Raw genomic sequence first — 16,749 nt, 5'->3', positions numbered from 1 at the left:
AACACTGATCCCACCATTGTACTCCACCCTCATGACCTCATCTAAACCTCATTGACTCTCAAAGGCCCTATGTTCAAATACAATCACATTAGGAGTTAGGGCTTCAACATCTGAATTTGGGGAGGGCACAAACATTCAGTTCATAACAGAGCTGGAAATCTATTCAATAAAAAATGCCTAAAAAATTCAAGTTTTGCAAAAATAAAACAAATCTACAGAATAAGCTGATAAATCATATACAGGACAAACTGAAAAATTCATGTCAAGACACATCACAAACTCCTGAAAACTGAAAGCAAAGAAAAAATGTTGACAGTAGTAAGAGAAATGGCACATTATCTACAGGGGAGAAACAATTTGAATGAGAATGGATTTTCTATCAGAAACCATAGAGGCAGAAAGAAATGGCATAACACTTTGAGTGCTGAAGAAGAAAATAATCAACCCAAGATTCCATATTCAGTGCAAACATATCCTCAAGAATGAAGAGGCAATCAAAACATTCTCAGATGAAGGAAAACTATGAGACTTTATAAACAGCCAACTTACTTTAAATGAATGGCTAAAGAAAATTTTCTGAACAGAAAGGAAACGAAAAAAGGAGTCTTGAAACATCCAGAAAGGACAGTGAATGGTAAAAGCAAAACTATGGGTAACACAATATGCTTCCCTTTTCCTCTTGAGTTTTCTATATTATGTTTGACGGTTGAAACAAAAAGTTTAACACTATCTAATGTGGTTCTCAATGCATACAGAGGAAATATTTAAGACAATTTTACTTTAAATGTGAGAGAGAATAAAGGAATATAGTGGTAGATAATAAGGTTTTTGCACTTCACTAGAACTGGCAAAATGTATTCACCAACCAACTTTGACAAATTATGTATATATAATGTTTAGTAGGCAAATTAATGGCCCCCAGAGACAACCATGTTATAATTCTTGGAACCAGAATAATTTATTTCATACAGAAAAAGGAAGTTAAAGTTGCAGATAGAATTAAGTTTGCTCATCAACTAATCTTAATATTGGAATATTATCCAGGGTTATCAGGTAGGTCCAATGTAATCAGGACACTCAAAGTGGAAGAGGAAGGTAGGAGAGTGAGGTCAGCATGATGTAATATTAAAAAGCTCAACACACAGTGGTGCCTGGGTGGCTCAGTCAGTTGAGCATCCAACTCTTGGTTTCAGCTCAGGTCATGATTTCAGGGTCATGGGATTGAGTCCCATGTCAGACTCTGTGCTCAGCAGGGAGTCTGATGGGAATTACTTCCATCTCACTCTGTCCCTCCCCCCAATAATAAATAAATCTTTTTAAAAATGCTCAACATACAGTTGCTTTTGAAGGTAGAGGAAAATGTTTATGAGCCAAAAAATCTGAGTGCATCTAAAACCTGGAAAAATCATTGAAACAGATTCTACCCTAAGCCTCTGGAAGGGAATAGCTGTGCTGTGCTGACACCTTGACTTTAATCCAGTGAGCCTGTAACAGACCTTTCACCTTCAGGATTCTAAGATAAAAAATTGTGTTTTAGTTTGTGGCAATTTTTTAAGGAAGCAATAAAAAAAAACTTATACATAATGCAATACCAAGAATTGTCACTAAAAATGTTATACAAGAGATACATTGAAAAACTTGAAGTGTAAAGTAATCTATAGAAATGCAGAATAGACAATGAAAACCAGAGAAAACAAACAGAAGACAAAGAATAAAATGACAGATTTAATCCTTATCAATAATTGCATTAAATGTAAATGGTCTAAATATATCAAATAAAAAACCTTAATGGGATGGATTAAAAAAACATCATGACCTTACTATATGCTCAGGAACTCAATTCAAATATAATGATAAAGGTAGGCTAAAAGTAAACAAATTGAAAAAGATATACTATATGATCAGAATACAGTAGTAGCTAAATATCTGATAATGTAGACTTCAGAGCAAAAGAAGAGAGGCATACTGTATAATGACATAAAGGTAAATTGACCAGGAAGACATAACAATCCAAAATGAGATGTAACTGAAAAGTAGACAAATCCACAATTATTGTCGGTCATTTAAATACCCACCCTACAGTGATGAGAATAATCAAAGAAAGTATTAATACATGGTATACCATGTTTATGAATTGAAACCCTTGAGATACAAAATGCCAACAGTCTCCAAATTTTATATATATATATATATACATTATATATGTGTGTGTGTATAAATTTTTTTTCACAACTCCTTTTATAGTCAGAGTAACCAAGACTGTGATATCAATAGATGGAATTAAACATTGATCAATGCAACAGAATAGAGAACCCAGATAAAGACCCACAGAACTCATTTTTCTATAAGGATGCAAAAAGCAACTCAGTGGAGGATAGATTTTTAAACAACTGGTGCTTGAGCAACTGGATATTTATAAGCAAAAACACACCCTCAACCTAAACCTCATACCTTAATGCAAAAATTATCTCAAAATGAATATTTAAATATGAAATAAAAATTATAAAAAAAACCTTAACTCAGGAAAAAGTCTCCAAGACAAAACTTGAAGAGTTCTTAATCATGACATCAAAAGCATGATACCAAAAAAGTCAATAATTTGGTCTTAAAAACTTGCTGTTGGAAAGCCCATGTAAAAAGGATTTTAAAAAAGAAAGGTATAAATTGGAATAAAATATTTGCAAACCATATATTGAAAAAAGAACTAGTACCTACAATATATAAAGAACTCTCAAAACTCAACAGCAAACAACCACCAGACACACACAATTAGAAAATGGGCAAAAGATGTAGAGACATTTCACTGAAGAGGACATATGAATGACAAACAAGCACATGAAAAGATGATCAGTCTCACTAGATATTCAGGAAATGCAAATTGGAGCCGTGATGAAATGTTTCTATGTACCTATTAGAACAGTTAAACAAAAACAATGACAATACCAAATGCTAGAAAGGATGCAGTGAAACTGGTCTCTCATACATTGTCAGTGTGAATGTAAAATACAATAATTCTCAAATAGTTTGACAATTTCTTATAAAATTAAATATACCTCTACAATACAGCCAGCAATTGAACTCCTGGGCATTTATCCTGGAAAAAATGAAACATCCACACAAATCTTACAAATGACTGTTCATAACAGCTTTATTTTAATAGCCTCAAACTGAAACAACCAAAATATCCCTCAGTAGGTGAATAGTTAAACTGTGATACATCCCAGGAATACATTAGTATTCCTTAAATACTAATCAGTGATAAAAATAAACTGATACACACAGCAACTTAGATCTCAAGGGCATTATGTTAGGAGAAAAAAAATATCCAGATGACAGATACTATATGACTACATTTATATAAAATTATACAGACGGAAAACAGATTAGTGTTTGCCAGGGGTTATGCAAGGTTAAACATGGGAGGGGTGGATGAGAGAGACTAGACAGGGATAGCACAAGGCATGATGGAAGTTTTGTATTTGGATTGCAGTGATGGTTATACAATCTACACATATGATAAAATGAAAAATATGTACACACATTGTACCAGTCAAATTCCTGGTCTTTATATTGTGCTCCAATTATATAACATGTTACTATTGGGGGAAACTCAGTGAAGGGTATATGTGATATCTGTACTATCTTTTCAATAGCCTGTTAACCTATCTTTTTTTAATTAAGCAGTTTAAAAAATCTGTGTTAAAAAATGAGTTGTATTTAATCAAAACTACAACCCAATTTAAACTTGGACAAAAATTTGAACAGATGCTTCATGAAATACATGAGCGGCCAAAAAGCACAAAGATGATACTTTTCATCATTAGTCACTGGGGAAATAAAATTTAAAACCACAATTAGATACTATAATATATACTGTAGAATGGTTGAAATTAAAGACTGACAATAACAGTGTTGGTAAGTATGTGAAGCAACTCAAACTTGCTTACCCTGAGAACGTAAAATGCTACAATCACACTGGAAAACAGGTAGTTATTTCTTAAAAATTTAAACATGTTACCAAAATATGGAAAGAGCCCAGATGTCCACTGACAGAGGAATGGATAAAGAAGATGTGATTTTATACACACACACACACACACAAAATGGAATATCACTCAGTCATCAAAAAATGAAATCTTGCCATTTGCAACTATGTGGCTGGAACTAGAGGGTATTATGCTAAGTGAAATAAGTCCGTAAGAGAAAGACAAATACCATAGGATTTCACTCATATGTGGAATTTAAGAAACAAAACAGATGAACATAGGGCAGGGGAAGGTAAAATAAGACAAAAATAGAGGGAGGCAAATCATGAGAGACTCTTAACTATAGGAAATAACCTAAGGGTTGCTGGAGGGGAGGTGGGTGGGGGTATGGGGTAACAGGGTGATGGGCATTAAGGACGGCACTTGAAGTAATGAGCACGGGGTGTTGCATGTAACTGATGAATCACTAAATTCTACCTCTGAAACTAATAATATGTTAATTAAATTGAATTTAAATAAAAAATTTAAAAAGCCGCCCTGAAAAAAAATTTAAACATGGTACATTAAAATCTAAATGTGGACAAACTTTAAATATAGAATATAGATTATATCTATATACGTATATAGATATATGTTCTATGTATAAATTGCCACAAGACACAGAAAGCATAAATTATCACAAATAGGCATGACAAATGTATCACATCAGAAGTAAAGAAACAAGAGCAGGAAAATGTATTTGCAACATACAACGGAGGATTAGCTTTGCCTCCATAAAAGAATTTGAAAAACAGGTAGAAAAATAAATTGCATGTTGAAATGCATTTCCTAAGAGGAAATTAGCATAGGAAAAGGTGCTCAAACTGTTAAGCTATAAGGATTGTGCAAGTTAACATTAAGCACTGATACCTTATTTCACAACCACTGGAATGGAAAAGAAAATGAAATATCTGAGACTGTCAAGTTGTTATGGATGGAAACTTCCATGAGGTACTGTTAAAAATGTCTATGACCACCTTTGAAAATCTGTTAGGTATGTAACATGAACAGAATCTTACACTTATGTAGCAGATTACAAATAAAAAGATGTATACTACAACATTATTTGTCATAGGGTATACTGTACCATATTTTTCCCATTAATAGGGAATAATTTTGATATATTTATATGGTAAAATACATTTGGATGAATTAATTAGACCAATAGGCATCAATGTAGTTTTTAAAAGAACACTGAGTTTAAAAAGCAAGTTTCAGAAATTATCTAGTCTAGAAAGCAATTTCAGCAGCACATATACTAAAATTGGAATGATACAGAGAAGATTAGCATGGACCCTGTGAAAGGATGACAGAATTATCTAGCATGGCATCATTTCTATATTTATGGATAGTGAAATTATAATACATCCTGGAAGAATACACGAGTTTTTTTTATAGTGATTGTCCCTAGGAAAGGAAGGAAAGACTAGAGCGTGAAATAACCTTTAAAGAGCAGTAGCTCCTTTCCTATTGCCCTATTTACTACCAAACAACCCATTCCATCCTCTCTGCCTCACATGACTGGCTCCTTGTGCCCTCAAGTATTCTTTGGCTTTTCCATTTACCAAATCTTACCATACTTGGATGATACCCCATCAATTACACATGGGGTAAAGCAGAGTACAGAGCAAATAACATGCAAACAAAAATTGCTTGTTGGAATCCTCTTATCTCAGAGATCGTAGAGATCATGTTGCCTAGTGTGCTTCAGATTGTGTTCTGAGAAGCCCTGGAGATCCTGAGAGAAGCTTCACTGGGCAAGGAAGGGCTTGGCATCTAGGACTTGGCACCCACCACCTCAGATTCAAGCACAGCAGTTCTGACTTTATCTGCTTTATAACTGGGTCAGTGCTCTTAAAAAGGAGAACAAAAACCGCTGATTTTAGGTATCAACTTTATTTTTTTTAATAAGAACATAATAAAGTCATTTTCTAGCAAGATCACATAACTCTTCTATGTTTAACCGATTTGATGTTTACAGAATTCTCGGTTAAGGAAGGTATGTGGGAGCCTTTGGTTACTAACATCTACCTCATCATATCCTATAAACAGGAGGATGTGTTTTCAAGTGTCAAGTCAAAATGAAAATGATAATTATATTTCATTTACCAAAACAGCAATTCTGGTATAAATTCAGGAAAAAAGGAGAAGGTAGAGTACGCTCCGTCCAATTTTGCAGTGTGCATCACACCCTGCTCTTTCACCAAGGAAAGTAAGTCATCATCAACTTGTATAGGCAGAATTCTTTGATTCATTTAACCTAGTGATAACCCTGTAAATAAGTATTGTGTGTTAAAGAAAGTACAATGGGGTGTGAGCTTCTGGAAAGCAACTGTTGACTCTAACATGACGTTGTCAGAGGAAGAACTAAGTCATCAAGCTTTCCATCCCTGCCCGTTAGCTAGGTAATCTCTAATGGAAGTCATTCATGAAGCTAATAAGTTCTCTTCAAGTAAATCACTAAAAAAAGGGAATTATATTAGGCACCAAAGTTCATGAGGAAGAAAATTCACAACAAAACAACTCTGATCTTTGCTCCAGGCTCTGCTTAATGGTCCAGAAAACTAGTATTCATTAATTTTCACAAAAGAGGTCATATGGCTAGAGCTATAATGTTCAAATAATATTCAATTACATTTTTTTCTGAGTGAAAGCCTCTTTTAATCATTTTGAAACCAGTTACCATGAAATGCATTATTTTATTCTTATAATCTCTTCACTCCAAGTCTTCAAAACATGGACGGCAATTTCACTTCCCAGGAAATACACTGAAAACAGAGGTTGATTTTGCATTCAGATTTCATTCGACCTAACAAACAGAATAATGACATTTTTTCCTACCCCTCCTGGTACAGAGTTTTGTAAAGTACTGTTTGTCTCTTGCAGAATTTCCCAGATTCAGAATTAATATTTCTACTTCAAACAGAAGACCTGCAACCACACTCACAGAGGATGTTTAGAATAGACCTTTTCTTGACTGCTAATGCCTAAAGATGGTGGTGTAGCCACAAAGCAGAGGGACTCTGATAGCGAATGTTTTTCACAATCTGTCTGAACAGATTTGGCAGGAGGAGAAGGATTATTCACCCATAATATCTCCATCCCCACCCCTGCAATTTACAATCCACACTCTTTCATGATTCTACCTCTTATCAAGGAGTGCCTGTACACACAGAGCTAACGGTGTATGGATTATTCTGAAGATTAAAAATAAAATTATTTCTATTAGTCAGAAAATATAGTCTGTAAAAATTTTGCCTCTGCTAGCAAAGAACTTGATATTTTTCTCTCAGTTCTGTAAACCTTTACTGGAGGCTGAGACAGCCACACATGGAAAAGATTTCTAATCTTAGGAAACATCTGTCAACCCAAAAGATAGAAAAAGTGGGTGGGGTATCCCCATAAACAGGTGGAGAGGACAGGAATCACACTCTAGGTAAATGAATCGGAAGCCTGCACCCATATTCCAGGTTCTGACTCTCATTCTGTATATCAGATTTCCTCCCAGCCTAATGTAGAAAAGCAAACCACCCCAGTATCGAACAGCCACATGGAATGCTCCCTCTTCTGAATTTGCTGAGTGCCTCTGTCTACAGAGTTGCTTGAATCTGTAGTATTCCCCATAGCAGACTCATTCTCCTGTAATCACTAAGTCAAACCCTGGAGAAAAATCCAGCTGACTGTGTATTTTTACCCCTTTAACCTAGTGCTGCTAGTTTTCAGTCAAAATAAGAGAAATGGAGAGAAAACATCAAGTTACAACTAAGTGAAAGACAAGCCCCTTTCCTTTGATCACGAATAATTCTTACCTAGTTTTGGAGGTAAATCTACATTCTATGATGGGGTGGGGGAGGAAATGTGGTATAATTTGAGACTTGATATCAAATCTACTACATACTGGATAATTTTTTCTTCACCTACATTGTTTGAGATTTTAAATTAAAGGGTTTACTCAAATACTTTTTTTTTGTAGAAATAACAGAAAAACTATTGTCAAACCATTATCTTCAAAAATTTGCTACAGAACCAAAAACAAAAGATGCCTGAAAAATTCTCTGAAGCATGTTTTACAAGGTGTGGTATCACACACACAGTGACAGAAACCATCATTCTTTCTTTTGCTTGTACCAGTTCTCAGTAACCTTGTATTAAAAATTCCCTCAAGACTCAAATCTTCTCATTAGAAGTTTCATTTCAAATGATGCTTTGCTCTTTTTATTTAATCCTAGAATGAAAATAAAGAGGCCTTAAGATATGGTCTAATCTAGTCTCATGTTTCCTTAAAAGTAGACAGCAAAACCATCTGAAAGTAATGGGAATAATGCTATTTAATATAAAAGTTTGAGAGAAAACTACTTCCCATACATGTTGTATATCACTCGAATACCCTTTAAACTAATAGCTGAGTTCTCATTCTGTAGGAAAGCAGCGTCACTGAAAGCAAATTCTCCTCCAGTTCTCAGTTGGGTTCCAAAGTTGGATTAATACCATAAATTTTAAAGACTGCCTTATTTTACTGCCTCTCTGCAGATTGTGAGCTCCTTCAAAAAAATGGGAACCAGGTGATCGTCTTTATAACTAATTCTACATTTTTAACTCCATGTCTGGCACATACTTATATATATCAAGCAATACAAGTGTGTCAGACACTAGGTTAAACTGGCTTGGAAAGGTTTATACTGATAGTTGAATGATTATCATTTAAAACAAAAGTTCTCTTTTTTATAACCTTTCCCCTACCCTTGTAACAGGTAGTCCTTATTTTCAGCCTTATTCTGTTCAATTACTGGTATATTTTAAAAAAAATAAATAAATCAGGGGCACCTGGGTGGCTCAGTAGGTTAAGCGTCCAACTCTTGATTTTAGCTCAGGTCATGATCTCAGGGTTGTGGGATGGTGACCCATGTTGGGCTCCGTGCTTAAGTGGGAATCCTGCTTGAGATTTTGCTCCTACCCCTACTCATTCTCTCTCTCCCCTCCTTCTCTCTATAAAACAAATCTTTGAAAAAAAATCCGAAAAATCAGACCATGACTTAGGCATTTAATTGTGATATGGGAAATATTTGAAATAAAACTATCAAAAATATTAGTCACACTTTTCTTTTTATGTCAATGAAAATAGTATTTTAGTGACATATTGGCTAAACAAGGAAGCAGAAGGAAATCTTAGAGGAGGACTGACCCGACCTGACTGGGGATTTAAAGAGGATGCTCCAAGGAACCATTTGGACCTTGAATTGATAAGAGGCACAGATGAGTTGGAAAGACTTAGGGGAGAGAGAAGAGTAAGAAACAAAAGGGGCGCCTGGGTGGCTCAGTCTGCCTTCGGCTCAGGTCATGGGATCGAGCTCCCCATCAGGCTCCCTGCTCGGCGGGAAGCCTGCTTCTCCCTCTCCCACTCCCCCTGCTTGTGTTCCCTCTCTCGCTGTGTCTCTGTCAAATAAACAAATAAAATCTAAAAAAAAAAAAAAAGAGTAAGAAACAAGGTTGTGATGATGCACTGAAAGCAAAGGCATTCATGCAGTCATCCTTATCCTGTGTGCTTTAGGCTTTGATTTTTTTTGGCGGGGGGGTCTGATATTAAAATCTGGCCCTTTCTTTCTGTTAGCATTTTCTGATATATCTTTGATCTTCATTTTACTTTTAATCATCTGGTGAAATTTTGTTTTGGGGAGTTTCCTTGGTACTAGAATCTCATCAGATTTTGTATTTTTACCCACTCTCCAGGTCTGTTTTTCAATTGGAAAGTTTCATACACATATGCATGAAAATATATTCATTCTATATTGTAAAGTAAAACATAATGGATTGCAAAGCAGTATATTTGGTGCCAGTTCACATATGTAGGATTAAATCCCAAGTACTGTGTGCACATGCACATATGTATACACACATATATCAAAAACTTAAGTGCTTATTTCTGTGTGATAGTTCATTTTGCTTATATGTATTTTTCCATGAACACATGTCACACACACATGCAAAATTAAAGTTTTATAAGTAAGAGTCAAATAATTTGCAGCCAGCTTATAATGGCAATGCGGCACCTAAACTCTTGAAGAACTATAAAAAAAAAAAAAAATGTAAACCTCAAGCTACCTTCGGATCTCTTAGCCAGAGTAATAAAACTGAATTATTACAGAAAAAAATAAAATACATATTCCCTGAATATGTAAATTTTAATGATAAATTAGGCCAATTTTGTTGAATTATAAATCCTCCAACCAAGATTTTTACTTCCCTAATAGGTTTAAACCCTTTATAAGCAGAGACAACAACTTACATGTTTTTCATGTAGGTGATATTTCCAGCACTCTTCATTCATTTGTATGGATTTCTATTTCTTTCTGATATGATTTTGCTGCTTTCTGAGAGACTTCCTTTAACATTTCTTGGATTGGGGTCTGCTAGTGTCTTTTACACTCTAGCTGCTTTTAAGATTTTTTTTTTTGCAGAGGTATAAAAAACAATCAAACTTATATATAACCATAAAAGACCCCAAATAACCAACACAATCCTGAGAAAGAAGATTTCAAGTTATTATAAAGCTGGGGTAATCAAAATAGTGTGGTACTAGCATAAAAACAGACAAATAGACTAACAGAACAGAATCAAAAGCCCAGAAATAACCCATACATATATGGTTAATATTAGTTTACCATATATGAGAAGAAAGCCAAGAATACTTAATGGAGAAAAGACAGTCTCCTCAATAAATAGTCCTGGGAAAATGGGATATTCACATCTAAAACAATGAAACTAGACCCTTATCTTATACCACCCACAAAAATTAACTCAAAATGGATTAAAGACTTAAATGTGAGACCAGAAACCATAAAACTTCTAGAAGAAAACTAAAGAAAAAAGCTCCTTGACATGGGTATTGGAAAGGCTTTTGGATAGGACACCCAAAGCACAAGTAAAAAAATATAACAAGGGCAAGTACATCAAACTAAAAAGCTTTTGCACAGCAAAAGAAACTATCAACAAAATGAAAAGACAACCTAAGGAATGTGAAAAAAAAAAAACTGCAAACAATTTATCTGATAAGGCATTAATACCCAAAATACATAAAAAACTCATACAACTCAACAGCAAAAACCAATCCAATTTAAAAATGGTCAAATGGAATCAAAATGGTGGAATGGGAGGATCCTGAGCTCACAGGGACATACCAAAACCTACAATTACATATAGATAGAACTATCTCTGAGAACAAACTATAGAGGAACAGATTAAAACCAATTAAAGAGATAAAGAAAAAGCACACTGAGATGGGTAGAAGGGGCAGAGACAGTTTTGCCAATAACCACACCTCTGGTGTGACAACACACAAGCAGGAAGGCTGAGCAAGAGGAGTCCCAAGCTCCAAACTGGTCTTCAAGGCCCTAGGACAAGCACTGGGAAGACAAACACCTGTAAAGTCAGCCTTGAAAACCAGTGGGGTTTTTCTTCAGGAGAGCTAGAGGGCAGTAGGAAATGGAGACTCCACCCAAGCACCAGAGATCCTCCCAAGCAGCTCCCTGCCCCAGCGCTCTTGGCAGGCACCATCAACGAGCACCAGAGACCCTCCGAAGTGGCTTCCCACCCTAGTGCTCCTGACAGATAGCCTTGGCTGCCCCCCAGAGCCCATCCCAAGCACCACCATTCTGGGGGTCCAGCACCACACTCTAGCACACCTATAATAGTCACAGCCAGACCTTATGGCAAGCCATGCAGCATGCCTAAAACAGCTGCAGCCAGGCCTCTCAGCTAGATGGGCCAGAGGTCAGTTCTGCTCACCAGCTGGGCCATAGCACTCGTGGCCAGACCTTGCAGACAGCCATGCCAGAGAACAGCTCTGCACACCAGATTCCACACCAGTTGTGAACCAGCCACAATAGAAGAATGTACACAGGCCACACAGGGGATAATCCTGGGGTACCTGGCTCAGGTCACCAGGTGGATTTGTGCTATTGGGCACCACAGGACACCTTCTGCATAAAGCCAGCCCTTCAAGACTGGGAGAGCTAACTGATCTACCTAAATCACAGAAACAGAATTAAGCAAAATGAGGAATATGCCCAAATAAAAGAATAAGACAAAATCTCAGGAAAAGAACTAAATGAAATGGAGATAAGCAATACCAGATAAACAGTTCAAAGTCATGGTCATAAAGATGCTCAATGAAATCAAGAATGTATGAACATAATGAGAACTTCAACAAAGATAGAAAATATACAAAGAACTAATAAGAGCTGTAAAATACAATAATTGAAAAATACCCCAGAGGGAATCAATAGCAGATCAGATTAGCAATCTACAAAATAACGTAGTAGAAATTAACCACTAAAAACAGCTAAAAGCTGTTATGAGGATATTTTAAGGGAACTCTGGGTAACATTAAATATAGTAGCATTAACATTATAGAGGCTTCAAAAGGGGAAGATAAAGAGAAAGGGGTCAAAAACCTATCTGAAAAAATAGCTGACAAATTCCCTAACCTGATGAAGGAAAGAGATACCCAAGCCTAGGAAGCACAGAATCCAAAATAAGATGAATCCCAAAGGGACCTGCAGCAAGGCACATTATAATCAATGTGCCAACAGTTAAAGAGAAAATATTAAAAGCAGCCAGAAAAAATATACATAGTATATTTTGTATACATATGTATACATAATATACAAGGGAGCTCCCACAACATTATCAGCTGATATTTTAGCAGAAACTTCACAGGCCAGAAGGGACTGGCATGACATATTAAAAGTGCAAAGTACTGGGGCACCTGGATGGCTCAATAGTCCTGTCTGACATCAGCCCAGGTCATGATCTCACGGTCCTGGGATTGAGCCCAGCAACAGGCTCCCTACTCAGTGAGGAGTCTGCTTATTCCTCTGTCCCTCCCCCCGCTCACTCTCTTGATCTCTCAAATAATAAAATATATATATTTTTAAAAGTGCAAGGTGCTAGAGAACAAAAGCACAAGTGCAAGGAAAAAAACTTCCAACCAAAAGTACTAAATCTGGCAAGGTTATCACTCAGAATTAAAGGAGGGATGAAAGAGTTTCTCAAAGGCTACAAGTTCATCACCAAATCAGCCTTAATAAATGTTAAATGTACTGCTTTAAACAGGAAAGAAAAGGCCATAATTAGATATTAGAAAATTATGGGAAAAAAAGTCTCACTAGTAAAGATAAACATATAGTAAATGTAGTAGACCGATCACCTACACAGCTACTACAAAAGTTAGAAGACAAAAATAGTAAAAATCATCTAGACATATAATAATTAGTTAAGGAATACACAAAATAACATCTAAAATAGGACAACAAAAATATAAAGCATGTTGGGGGAGTAAAATCGTAGTGCTTTTAGAATGCACTTGGACTTAAGCAACCATCAACTTAAAATAGACTGCTATATGTAGGATATTATATATAAACCTCATGATGACCACAAACCAAATACTGGAAATAGATACACAAAAAATAAAGAGAAAAGAATACAGATATAACACTAAGTCACCAAATTATAAGGGGAGAGAGCAAGAAAGAAACATAACTACAAAAACAATCAGAACACAATGAAATGGCAGGGAGTACTAATATCTACTAATAACTACTTAAAATGGAAATGGACTAAATGCTCCCATCAAGAAAAATAGGGTGGCTGAATTTTAAAAAGAGCCATTTATATGCTGCTTACAAGACACCCACTTCAGATCTAAAGACATATAAAGAAAATAAAAAGAAAAAGACACGGAAACCAAAATAAAGCTGAGGCAGTTATACACATGACAGAACAGACTTTAAAGACTGACAAGAAAAAAAGAAGGGCATTACCTAATTATAAATCAATCCAAGAAGATTTAACACTTATAATTACCTATGTACACAACATAGGGGTATCTAAAAACAAAGAAAATATTGACATAAAGAGAAATGGACAGTATAAAATAGTAGGGGGCTTTAACACCCCACTTCCATCAATAGATAATTCATCTAGACAGAAAATCAGTAAGAAAACAGTGGCCTTAAATGACACAGTAGACTAGATGGACTTAATATATACATAACGTTCCATCTGAAAACAGAATACATTCTTTCAAACGCACAGGGGGCATTCTCCAGGACAGATCACATGTTAGACCACAAAACAGTTCTCAATAAATTGGAGAAGACTGAAATCATATCAAGCATCTTTTCTGACTACAATGGTATGAAACTAGGAGTCTACTACAAGAGAAAAGAAACTAGGAAACAAAAAACAACAACAAAAAAACAAGGATAAACATACTACTAAACAACTAGTAAGTCCATGAAATCAAAAATACTTTGAGACAAATGAAAATAAAAACACAACAGTCCAAAATCTGTGGGACACAGCAAAAGCAGTTCTAAGAGAGTTTATAGTGTTATACAGGACTACCTCAAGAAACAAGAAAAATCTCAATCTATCATTAAACCTAAAGGAACTACAGAAAGAACAAAATCCAAAGTTAGAAGAAAATAAAGATGAGAGCAGAAATGAATGACTAAAAACAGTAAGTAAAAAGATAAAAGCTGCTTTTTTCTGAAAACAAAACTGACAAACTTTTAGCCAGACTCATCAAAATAAGAGGGCCCAAATAAATAAAATCAAAAATGAAAAAAAAATTAAAACTGATACCACAGAAATACAAAGAGTAATAAGATACTACTACAAACAACTATATGTCAACCAATGGGACAACCTAGAAGTGAATAAATTCCTACAAACATACAATCTTCCAAGACTGAATCAAGAATAGAAAATCTGAACAAAATGATTAGTAATGAAATTGAATCAGTAATCCAAAAACTCCCAAAAGTCCAGGACCAGATGGCTTCACAGATAAATTTTAAACACTGAAAGAGTTATTACATATAAATTCTTAAACTATTTCAAAAAGTTCAAGAGGAAGTAATGCTTCTAAATTCATTCTATGAGATCAGCATTACCCGGATACCAAAACCAGACAAAGAGAAAGAAAAGAAAAAAGGAGAAAAAACAAAAACAAAAAAACAAAAACAAAATAAAATTACAGGCCAATATCCTTGATGAACAGACATAAAAATCCTCAGCAAGGTATTAGCAAACCAAATTGAAAAATACATTAAAAAGATCATACACCACAGTCAAGTGGGATTTATTCCAGGGATGCAAGGATAGTTCACTATCTGCAAGTCAATCGATATAATATATATTATGATAATATACCACATTAAAAAAGAGGAAGATTAAAATCAAGCATGTCAACAGAGGCAAAAACAAGAACTCGATAAAATTTAACATCCACTTACAATAAAACCTCTCAACAAAAGGGCATAGAGAGAACACACTTCAACACAATAAAGGCCATATACGACAAACCCATGTTCATAACTGACAGTGAAAAGCTGAAAGCTTTTTCTCTAAGACCAGGAACAAGATAAGGATGTCCACCCTCACTGTTATTCAACATAATAATGGAAGTCCTAGTCACAGCAATCAGGCAAGAAAAGGAACAGGCATCCAAATTGGGGGATGGGGGGGGGCAGTAAAACTGTCTATTTGCAGATGGCATTATACTAGATACAGAAAACCCTAAAGATTCTATCAAAAAAAAATATTAGAATAAATGAATTCAGTGAAATTGAAGGATACAAAATTGATACACAGAGATCTGTTATATTTCCATCAATAATGAAATAGAAGAGAAATTAAGAGAAAATTCTATCAAAATACCTAGAAATAAATTTAACTAAGGCGAAAGACCTGCGGTCTGAAAACTATGAAACATTGATGAAAGACATTGAAAACAACACAAACAAAAGGATATACCATGTTCATAATTGAATATCATTAAGATGTCCATACTATCCGAAGCAATCTACAGATTCATACATTCCCTATCAAAATACCAGTGGCATTTTTCACAGAACTAGAATAATCCTAAGATTTGTATAAAACCACAACAAGCCCAGAAGGTCAAAGCAACCTTGAGAAAGAAGAACAAAGCTGAAGGTGTCATGCTCCCTGATTTTAAATTCTAACACAAAATACAGTAATCAAAAGAGTATGGTAGTAACACAAAGATAGACCTATAAATCACTAGAACAAAATAGAAAGCCCAGAAAGAAACCCATGCTTACATGGTCAATTAATCTTTGACAAAGGAAGTACAGTGATATAAAGAACTCACACAATATAATAGCAAAACCCTCCACAAACTATCTAATTAAAATTGGGCAGAAGACCTGAATAGTCATTTAAGAGCAACAGATGGCCACGGACACAAAAGATCCTCAACATCATTAATCACCAGGTCAAAACCACCTAATCACTAAGCCAAAACCACAGTGAGGTATGACCTCACAACCTATCACAATGGCTATCAAAAAGACAGTAAATAACCAGCGTTGGTGAGAGAAAAGGAAGTGTTGTGGGAGAAAGGGAACCTTCATGCACTGCTTGTGGGACTGAAAAATGGTGCAGCCACTGTGGAAAACAGTATGGAGGTTCCTCAAAAAATTAAAAGTACAACTACTATATGATCTGGAAAAAAGATATTGTATACATACACATGGAATATTAGTCATGAAAATGAATGAACTCTTGCCATTAACATGGTATTATGCTAAGTAAAATAAGTCAGACCAAGACAAAGGTCTTATGATTTGACTTGTATGTGGAATCTACAAAACAAAACAGAAATGGACTCATAAATACAAAGAATAATCTGGTG

At 35.2% G+C, this 16,749-nt stretch overlaps 1 protein-coding gene and 1 non-coding gene across 3 annotated transcripts in view; one reads left to right on the top strand and one right to left on the bottom strand.

Annotated features, from left to right (window-relative positions):
* UNC13C (unc-13 homolog C) overlaps positions 1 to 16,749 on the bottom strand; it is a 547,141-nt gene that overhangs the window by 445,519 nt on the left and 84,873 nt on the right. The gene's annotated exons all lie outside the window — the stretch shown is intronic.
* Positions 5,263 to 5,365, top strand: LOC123325779. Its single transcript, XR_006540636.1, has one exon. It is a non-coding gene; the product is annotated as a U6 spliceosomal RNA (small nuclear RNA).

This window comes from Neomonachus schauinslandi, chromosome 9 (assembly GCF_002201575.2).
Source record: "Neomonachus schauinslandi chromosome 9, ASM220157v2, whole genome shotgun sequence".
In the NCBI taxonomy this organism is placed as follows: Eukaryota; Metazoa; Chordata; class Mammalia; order Carnivora; family Phocidae; genus Neomonachus; species Neomonachus schauinslandi.
This window is presented reverse-complemented; position numbering and strand designations above follow the sequence as displayed.